This window comes from Myotis yumanensis, unplaced genomic scaffold, assembly GCF_028538775.1.
Source record: "Myotis yumanensis isolate MYYU_CA2020_CCGP unplaced genomic scaffold, mMyoYum1.0.hap1 SCAF_1, whole genome shotgun sequence".
Lineage (NCBI taxonomy): Eukaryota > Metazoa > Chordata > Mammalia > Chiroptera > Vespertilionidae > Myotis > Myotis yumanensis.
This window is the reverse complement of record NW_027223752.1, coordinates 150908544-150919590: the sequence shown is the minus strand read 5'-3', so window position 1 is coordinate 150919590 and position 11047 is coordinate 150908544.

Here is an 11047-nt window from a genome sequence, read left to right as displayed (position 1 = left end):
GAATTGTGTTAGAAACACAAATACTGAAAAACACTTGCACATAAAATATTTTGAAACCAGAGAAATTTCATCTGTTAAAAAATTTCCTGGAATAAATTGTTAAGTTTTCAGTTATTAGTAAAATATTTCAGGTGCAAGAAAATCTAACTAGTCCCTGGCAGGGTGGCTCAGCTGGTCAGAGTGTCATCCAGTACCCCAAAGGCTACAGCTGCCATCACCAGCAGGGCACATATCTAGGTTGCTGATTTGATCACTTGCTGGGAAGCAACTGATCCATGTTGCTCTCTCACATCTCTCTCTCTCTCTCTCTCTCTCTCTCTCTCTCTCTCTCTCAAACAATTGAAAAAACATTCTTGGGTAAAGATTAAAGAAAAAACATAAAGAAAATCTAACTAGTGGTATATTGTCCTAATTTTATCTCTTGTATTTTATAATATCATCAAAGAACACTGAAATTACTTCTGATATACAGAATAAACATCCCAGAATTAAACTAGAATGTAAATACCAAAGGTAAAAATCATCAAAACAGACAGGCCGTCATCTATACCACTAAATGGAATCAAGTGGGCAAGGCTAACCATGTCATGGTGAGAGAAGCAACACATCTAAATCTTCTGAAAGTGGAGAAAACTGAAAGCACCAATTAGTGATACCTCATTATAATTATTGTGCTTAAAGTTGGGAAAACAAGGTAGGAATATTTCAAAATGTTAAAACCTTGCCAATAAAGGGGATTGAAAAACAAATTCAATATTAAGGCGTTTTTAACATTTTACTCTCCAGAGTCACAGCTTAAAAAACTGTAGGAATGTGTTGTTTTGTAATGGCCCATCCCAGAACCCACCCCACTCTTTCAATTTAGACGGCATGTTAGCACCTCTCCTAGGATTGGATTACTTTATGTTTTCCTAGTGGCAATAATTAAACTCCCAGCAGCTCTAGAAGGCACCTCTGTCTGTAAGTCTCAGGACTCTGTAAACAACAGCTGTACAACAAGTCTTTCCAGGCATTCTGCGGGGATTTGTGGCTGATCTCTGTATCTGGATAAAGTGGCGTTTTTTAATCTCTATAAAGTCTAGCATGTTTTGGTGAACCAATACCACACAAGGAAACTATTCACACCTTGGAACCAACATTAAGTTTAAACTATTTTATTTCAAATTATCTAGAAATAATAAAAAAAAACAAAAACACCTCTTTCTTTCCAAAAGATTAAAGACTAAATTTTTCACAAATATCTTCTCTTGTATTGCTTCTGCAGCTACACACTCTTTCATCTTCATCTTCTAAAATGAGACATCCTCTGATTTTCCTGGTGAGAACGAACAAGAACATTTTAGGTTTGCCTCATGCTTACCAATTTACAGAAGTATTTGCCATTCATTTTCTTTTTGTACCCAATAGTCCAGTTTCACAACTTTGAAGCACTTAGACCATATTTGCCCAAAAGGTGATCTAAAATTCCTCAGCTTTGCTCTTCTATGATGTGATCCGATGAAGCCAAATGGAAAAACAAGGTTGAAGCCTCATTAGCATAGGCCTATGCTGTTTTTCTCTGCATTAGGACCATAAAAGCACCATCAAAACCATCAGCCACGTGCACTGATGGAAATGGGTATTTTAGTGAGTGACAGCATCACGGTGGAGACCTCCTTTGCATGTCCCCTGAAATCCACAACTAGTCAGATATCCAGAACCCAACAAAGCGTCCTGTGCGCCACACACTGAAAAGCCCATGGCCAGTACTTCCGAAGGTGGGTATATTGGAATGTGTAGGAGAGGCAGGATGGGAGGGGGGAGAGGGGATGACAGGGACAGACCCATCACTGCAGCAAGGCTGAACCTACAGGTCCAGCAAACACAGAAGCAGTGGTTGAGTCGGGGTGCAGCTTCCACACCACAAACCAGTGCAAGGCAACTGCCAGCAGCATTCCTAACTCTCCATCCCCAGAAGTCCAGATCCCTCCCCAGTTGCAGCTCTGCTCACACCTTCACAGACCAGCAGCAGCAAAGCAAAGCCGCCAGCCTCCAGCCTCCAGGCCGCAGTACCTTGCTGCCAGTGGCCATAGGGAATGAGGTAGCAGCTCAGTGGGCTCACACACTGGCTCCCCTCAACTGGCCACATCCCTGTCAGGGGGGTGGTGCTGAGACCCAGGCCACCCGGATCCAACACCAGAACCCACTACCCTGGTCACCCCACCTGCACTCCCAAGTCCAAGGCAAAGCCTCCTACACCTTTACTCACAAGCATCCCCTGCCCCAAGTTTAAGTAGTCCAGGTAAGAGAAAACAAAAACTGCGCTATACTACCATCTACTGGATAACAAAAGAAAGACCTCAAATTATCAACCTGCTGAACTGTGGAAAGGAAAATGTTCCCAGATAAGAAAAGTGTTCAACACTTCAAATGTGCCCTCAGAGGAACGGCCCATCCAGCAGCCTGAACCACCCAGGTAACAATGGGACGACAAGGACAATTCTCCAGAAAGGAACTCAAAATAATGGATGACTGTGATCTAAAGGAGAGAGAAGCCAGAACAGCAGTCATGAAGAACCTCAATGAGATACAAGAAGGCAGTTCAATGAGCTCAGGAATAAAATTAATGAACAAAAGAAGTACTTTACCAAAGAGATGAAAACTATAAAAAAAGAACCAAACTAATTATGGAACTAGAAAGCTCAATGAATGAGATAATGAATGGATATATTGATAACTGATACACAATGAAAACTAGTTGCTATGTCAAGATGGCCTGACACTGCCATTTAGTCATCAGTCATTCAAGGGTTGGCAAGATACAGACATAAGTGAACTTCATTTAAAAATGCAAATATATAAAATAAAAATTCAAATATTTCCTTCATTTCACTATTTAGAAAATGTACAACTGCTCAGCAAGACATTTTATAAAAACTGAAGTAAAAATGCTCTAAGTAAAGTAGCAATTAAGAATGTTCTCTACGTAAGATGACAAAAATTCACACTTAAACACAGAAATTAATCAGTTTAGTATTACATGTTTATTTAATTCATAAGAAAAGATTCTCAGCGGGGGAATCACCAAGTTTCCTATTTCATGCAAAACTATTAGGATTTCCAACACAAGGTGTCTCCAGGACTGGCCTCGTATTAGTAGTGTTCAGTCATCTGTTTTGTTGTTTCTACAAGAAGGAGAACTTCAGTGCTGACCTCTGCTAGCTGCTTCTGAGCCCTGTAAAGATGGTAAACAACAGGTGCTTAGTATTTTATTTTTCCCTAAGTGACTTGCATTTTTATAAGTATCCAGGATAGTAAATGGAATCTCCCATTAAATAGCATTTTAACAATGAAAATGTGTCAGAGCAGAGCTACTCTATTCAAGTATAGGTTCTAAACTGTTCTAAAAAGTACTTATGTTTCTAGGGAGTGGGGAGAGGTGGTCCCAGCTAAGTAATCCAAAGGAGGAAGGCTGTCAGTGATGCAGACAGCTTATCAGGTAATACTTGCTGCCTCTGGAAGGGCTGTACTTACGAGATCCTTAAAGATGCCCTTGGACATATTTAGCAGCCACTTTAGAGATTAAAAAAAAAATCCCTCAAAGACATTGTCAAGCATATGCCTTCGCCACCCTTATACAATACACTCCTTACCTTGGAGATATTAATAATTTGACACCCAGGCATAATTTAGAGCAACAACCTCTAAGGGAGAACAGGATAGCCTGGCTGGTGATCAAATGAACGAAAACAGCTCCAGAGGCCATTGCTTATAACATTGTGACCAAGGCGTTGGAGGTGGCATCTGCCCTTTCTGTCTTCCCCACACCCTCCTCCTGCAGATCACATTATTTTTAGCCACTTTGTCAATTATACTGGCCCTCACCCCTATGTTAATCTTTGCCTATTTAACATGTATGGCTCTATGTGGAGTAGAAAAACTATAAAGGATAGTTTCTCTAAAGGCTCCCTCTAGTGATAATAAAAAATATCACAATAAAGAAAATAAATTTACCAAGTACCAGATTGTGTTGGAGGAACTTAACCCTTTGTGTTTAAGTTGTCTTAAATGTTTCTATTTAGGGGAATTCTGACACGTGATTTTATAATAATATTGATAACTTTTAGAGCTTCAAGACATTCATCTTAAAGACTAGTAGATTAGTTTAACTACATGGAAACATTAAGGGGGAAAAAACTAAAGGCACGTAAAACCAAAAAAGGAGGAGAGATGAAACTGTCTTGAAGGAACATTTGAAAGGTAAGTTTATTTACTAACATCATTTGCCAGAGTTATACTATTTAGTTAGCTTTCATGCCCTACTAATCTCATGAACCTGGCACAATAGTAATTATGTTTTAAGTTGAGGCTAATCGATGAGTTGAATTTATTTTCTCTGATTCTGCAGTTGATGTATAAAGTTCATTTCTTTTCCAATAATTTTCTGGGTTCCAATTCTTCTTGGTAGAGTCGGACATATTTTTCTGATTCTCTTTCTGCTGTCATCTTGACAAGTTTGCAAAGAGGAGTTCTGAGTTCCAAATGACTTCTTATTGAACCACTATGAATACATATTAACTCCTCTGAGGTTTCTTGAGATTATCTTTGTGTCTAAAGCAAATAAAAAGGATACATTTTCAAATTAAGTATAACCTGAACAGTTTATAATGGTTTTCTTTAGTTTTGAGTCAACGACTCAGAGATCAGCTTTAAGTGTGGAAAAAAAGCTGACATTTAAAATATTTTTCATCAATGTCCATTGAATTAAATCTGAGTTATAAAGTTAATCATTCTTCTATTAGTAAGTACTCATGTAATCTGATAATTCAAAGAATAATAGAATCAGTTTAAACATTTTAAAGTAGAATGACATAACTTAATTCAAGAGTATGGAACCATTTCTAAATCACATTTTTCCCTTTGCTTTCAAATAGTCTTGTTTAACATCAACTGGTCTTAAAAATAAAATGATCCTCTAATTAGAATCATTTGGAAAGATCAATTTAGTGATAATAATGATGGAAACTGAAATACTAAAAAGGAAAAACAAATGCCACCTTCCTTCCAGAAATCTACAAAATAAATTGCTATTAAAGGAAGTAGAAGAAAGGCAAAACACTATACAAAATGTAATTTGCAGTGAAGTGAATTAAAGCACATTAAATCAATAAATTAACCTGTAAAAATAAATCGAGTTGTGTCACTTGGTCTGCTAGATCCTTTGCAGTTACTTTATGCTTCTCTCCTACACAGTCTTCTGTGATACGTGTTCTGAGTTTCACTGGTCTTTGTTTCCACTTCTCTTGTTTAGGCTTTAGTTCTTCACGTCTCTTTAGAAGTGCTCCCATTGCTAACTCCTGTTGAGGCGTCTTTTCTTCATCCAGGCGTAAACATTTTGAAGATGATGGTTGCAGTTTTGCCTTAAGATCATCATTCTGCATGAATAAAAGGATATAGTTTGGTTATGAAGGTGTGGACACCAGTATGAAATTTTGAAATGAGTTCAGTTGCAATAAAATGTTATCTGTACAGTGGTAGGGTCTTCGGATGTGGAACCTTGAATAACTCAGAATCAAAACCAAAGTTAAAACGACCAGGAGACAAAAATATATTTACTGTTGTTGTCTTTGCCACACGTCTGCATTTGACTTTATACTCCTTTTCCTATGACTGTTTCATGTCTTTCCTCCACAAAATGACTACACGTTGCCCCTTAGTAGAAAGTCTCTTACCTCTTCCCCTATGTTAACTCTTCATAATCTTTAAAAAAGTTTTAGACATATCATATCGTGGTATTCAGAACTGTCACCAAATGCTTCCCAAGATAAGACTTTCAAAATGAGACTAATTAATCGATCTTATGAATATGGCTTCTAATGGCATAGGTCTTTTACTGAACCAGAAACATTTTATGCTAATTTGAATTGCATTCCAAGAAGAAATGATTGCCTGGATTTCAGAGAAATTAAAACTTTTACTGTTAAAGTTTAGCGACATAAGCCCTACATTTTTTAGAACCAAAAAAAGTGGGGGTGGGAGACTGAATTCAATAATGCTATCTTGAAATTCTTTGTTATTTCCCACAAAATAAGGGAAGATACTAAACAAAACAACGTTATCATCAACAATAACAAACTTGCTGGAATGTCAGTGATAATGGTGAGTGCTGTGTGCCTGCTCTGTCTGGTGCCCTCTGACTCTCTCCCCAGGGAGCTCACCCTGAGAACCCACCACCGTGTTGTGAAGAACGAAGCCGCCCAGGCCACGTGGTCAGTCCTCACACAGGTGTCCAGCTGAGACTGCCCCAGCGAGCGTCCCAGCCAAAAGCCCGCTGCACCTGACAAACCTGTGAATGAACAAGCCTTTAGAGCAGCGGTTCTCAACCTGTGGGTCTTGACCCCTTTGGTGGTCGAACGACCCTTTCACAGGGGTTGCCTAAGACCATCGGAAAACACATATATAATTACATATTGTTTTTGTGATTAATCACTATGCTTTAATTACGTTCAATTTGTAACAATGAAAATACATCCTGCATATCAGATATTTACATTATGATTTATAACAGTAGCAAAATTACAGTTATGAAGTAGCAACGAAAATAATTTTATGGGAGAAACCAAGATGGCGGCATAGGTAAACACGGAAGTTTGCTCCCTCGACCAATCACTTCAAAAATACAACTAAAAGATGAAACGGACATCATCCAGAACCACAGGAAGGCTGGCTGAGTGGAAGTTCTACAACTAGGAGGAAAGAGAAAAGCATACCGAGGCTCAGAGGAGGCGCAGTGCCGAAGTAAAATACTAAGGTGCGGAGTGCATGCTGAGCGGGCTGGAGGCTGAGGGCGAGGTTGTTGTTTTCAATCGGGAGGGAGTCTCAGGCTCTGAGCTCCAGTACCGGGCGAGTCTCTAAGGACCCAGACTCATACAGGAGAAGCGGGACTGTCTGGCATCGCTCAGAACCCTAGGGCAGCTTTCTCTCCGTGGTGATTGCAGTGATTACTGGGACACTGAGAAGCAGAGGCTCTGAGGGCAAGACTGAGAGCAGCCATAATTGCTAACCCTGCCCTGTTGATCCCGTGGGACCCACCCAGCCCAAGCCCTGCAGGGAGGCTTTTGCTGGATAGCCTCAGGCAAAGGCTAGATTAGCACCTCCCTAGAGATCCAGGAGCCAGGAAGCCCAGAGGTGAGAGTGGGACCATCCAGTTTGCAGCTCTGTGGAACCATAAAAGACACACTCAGGGGGCAGACTCAGTGAGCACCAAAGCCCCATCGATGCAAGTCTAGCCCCAGAGGGGTGTCTCCAGCACAGAAGTTCTCCCACTGCAGACACAGCTGATTCTCACAGCCAATTGTCCTGGAGGTCAATTCCTCACAGTGATAACTACAACAATCAAAGCTTAACTACAACAAGACTGTGCACAAAGCCCACAAGGGGGTGCACCAAGAGTGTCTACCTCAGGTAATTGGGACACTTAGCATAGAAAGGCACTCTATCGACACAGCGAAGCATAAAAAATGCCAAGACAAAGAAACAGGACACAAACGACAGAATTGGAGGAAAGCAAACTGTTGGATATAGAGTTCAAAACCACACTTTTAAGGTCTTTAAAGAACTGTTTAGAAGCCGCTGATAAATTGAGTAAGGCCCTCGAAAAGACTGGAGAGACCGCCAATAAATGTAGTGAGATCCTCAAGAAATCTAATGAGATCCTCGATGTTGTGATAAAGGACCAACTAGAAATTAGGCATACACTGACTGAAATAAAGAATATTATACAGACTCCCAACAGCAGACCAGAGGGTCGAAAGGATCAAGTCAAAGATTTGAAATACGAAGAAGCAAAAAATACCCAACCAGAAAAGCAAAATGAAAAAAGAATCCAAAAAAAGATAGTGTAAGGAGCCTCTGGGACAGCTTCAAGCGTACCAACATCCGAATTATAGGGGTGCCAGAAGATGAGAGAGGGCAAGATACTGAAAACCTATTTGAAGAAATAATGACAGAAAACTTCCCCTACCTGGTGAAAGGAATAGACTTACAAGTCCAGGAAGCGCAGAGAACCCCAAACAAAAGGAATCCAAAGAGGACCACACCAAGACACATCATAATTAAAATGCCAAGAGCAAAAGACAAAGAGAGAATCCTAAAAGCAGCAAGAGAAAGAAAATCAGTTACCTATAAGGGAGTACCCATACGACTGCCAGTTGATTTCTCAACAGAAACTTTGCAGGCCAGAAGGGAGTGGCAAGAAATATTCAAAGTGATGAATACCAAGAACCTACAACCAAGACTACTTTATCCAGCAAAGCTATCATTTAGAAGTGAAGGCCAGATAAAGAGCTTCACAGATAAGAAAAAGCTAAAGGAGTTCATCACCACCAAACCAGTATTATATGAAATGCTAAAAGGTATCCTTTAAAAAGAGGAAGAAGAAGAAAAAGGTAAAGATACAAATTATGAACAACAAATACACATCTATCAACAAGTGAATCTAAAAATCAAGTGAATAAATAATCTGATGAACAGGTGATTGTAATAGAATCAGGGACATAGAAAGGGAATGGACTGACTATTCTTGTGGGGGGAGGGGGAGAAAGGGGTGTGGGGATGAGTGAAGAGAATAGACAATAATTGTGCACCTATGGATGAGGACAGTGGGTGGGGAGTGAGGGCAGAAGGTGGGGTTGGAACTGGGTGGAGGGGAGTTATGGTGGGAAAAAAGAGTAACTAATGTAATAATCTGAACAATAAAGATTTAATTTAAAAAAAAAAGAAAATAATTTTATGGTTGGGGGGTCTCCCCGACATGAGGAACTTTATTAAATGGTCACAGCATTAGGAAGGTTGAGAAGCACTGCCTTAAGACCTCAGAAACATTTACGTGGTGCCTCAAAGGATTTTCAGAATGTAAGAGTTTTAAAGGCACTGTCCTACAACACCTCCAGGAAGCCCAAGGTGAAGAGCTGATCTGAAAACAATTTGTGAGGTTGCTTTTCCAATGGCATGAACTGCAATGTTATTTAGTAGAAAACAAAGCCTCTTGACTTCTATGAAGAATGATGCATAATTCTCAACTTTCCTAAGGGTAAATATTAAAAAATATATACAAATGGCAGAATAAAAGCCAGGGTTTAAGATATAAGTGCACTATAGAGATAATACAATTATAATACAGTGGGGCCTTGACTTACGAATTTAATTCGTTCTGTGACAGAGGTCGTAACTCAAATTACTCGTATGTCAAATCAATTTTCACCATTACAATGAATTGAAATGCCATTAATATGTTGTGGCATTCACTGTGACGTTTGCTGCGCCAACTAGCAGTGGGGTATCTGAAGCTGGCTCGTAACCCGAATTTTAGCTCGCAACTCAAAGCAAAAATCAGCCAAGAGACAGCTCGTATCTCAAAAAACTCGTTAGTCGGGACACTCGTAAGTCAAGACCCCACTGTAAATTAATCACAATGAAATACATAAGAAAAGTAGTATCCTAAAATACTTTGTATTATTTAACCAGCTATAGTTTAACTGATGACAGGTGAAATTTCATACATACTTGACTTCTACTTTGATCTAGTTTGTTCTTGAAATCTTGTTTCTTATCTTCTAAATGCATACGATGACGTGATTCAATCTCCCGATAAAGCTCTGTCATACATAGTTTTGTTTTGGTATCAGCCAGTTCTTGTTGAAATTGTCTCACAATGGCCTAGTAAGATATTTCTGTTACTCATTTTATAAATCACATTATTATGAAATTATATTAATAATACATAACTTCACATAAAGGATGGGGCAAAAGGTTTACAGTTGTGAGTACACAAAACACAGAGTTTACTCTTATATAGTTATTGACTAATTATTGTATTATTCTCCATACAAACAACTATAAAAAGTATAAACCTACTTTGTCCCACCCTGGATATACCTTGTTATAGTCATATATTATTATCATAATGTTATTACGATAATCTATGACTGGAAAAATATCATCAGCTACATCAATTCACCTTCTTTTCCTCATATGGACATGTTCCTCTTTGCTTAATCAGGTTAAAGTCACAAAAAATGTAACACTCCTGCCAAATCAGACAGCTGACTCAGCCCCACTCTCATCCCCCTCCCCCATAAATCTCAAAGCTATACAATCTTCTGACATCTCAAAGAGAAATGGTGCATCAAGTGGTAGTAAAATCAATATTATTGAAAATTTTCTCATTTTATTTATTTTTTTAACCAGAGGCTTCAATTAACTTCAGAGTTCCTCACACATTCAATCCCCTGCTCAAATTCTCCCAATAGGTTCCTAAATTAGAACAAAAATGAAGTCATTCCAATGGCCTTCAAGGCCCTAGCTAACCAGGTCTTCACCTCCCCCTCTGCTACACATAAATCCTGCCACCCCTCACTAATCTGAAATGGATATCCAATGCCAAGTTAATAAATCACAGAGGGCTACAATTCTCTCTATCTTGGACAAACTTATTTCCAAATGATAGTAATTAGGCCTCAAAATGAGAAACGAGCACATTATTTGAAAAAATATTCAAATAAAATTTTAAATAGTAGTGGAAAGATTAAATCAAGTGTAGGTTTGCTAAAACACATCACATTTGTCCCAAATTATGATTTAATGAAAAGTAGATGCCTTTAAAAGAGTTGAGAGGTCATATGGATATATTACTCGAGACTAAAATATTTCCAAATGTAATTCAAATTGGCATGAATAAGAAAAACTTTATACCAACTAAAATGTATAAGAAGCTATTGACGGAAAGGTAGTATATATGATAAAGCATCTACATTTCAGTTCATCTGGGAAATCTGAACTTAGCTTTCAAATTAATCCACTGAATTGAATCTTAATTTCAAAATACTCATTCTAGGTAGAGCATTTCCATTTACCTATTTCATAATGGTTTTCAATTTGGTGACAGAAAGGTTAAAATCATTATTTTATTAATATAAGACTAAATATAAAGCTACATCTATTAATAATCTATAAGAAACCAAGATGGCGACAAAGGTAAACACCGGAAATTGCTGCCTCACCCAACCAC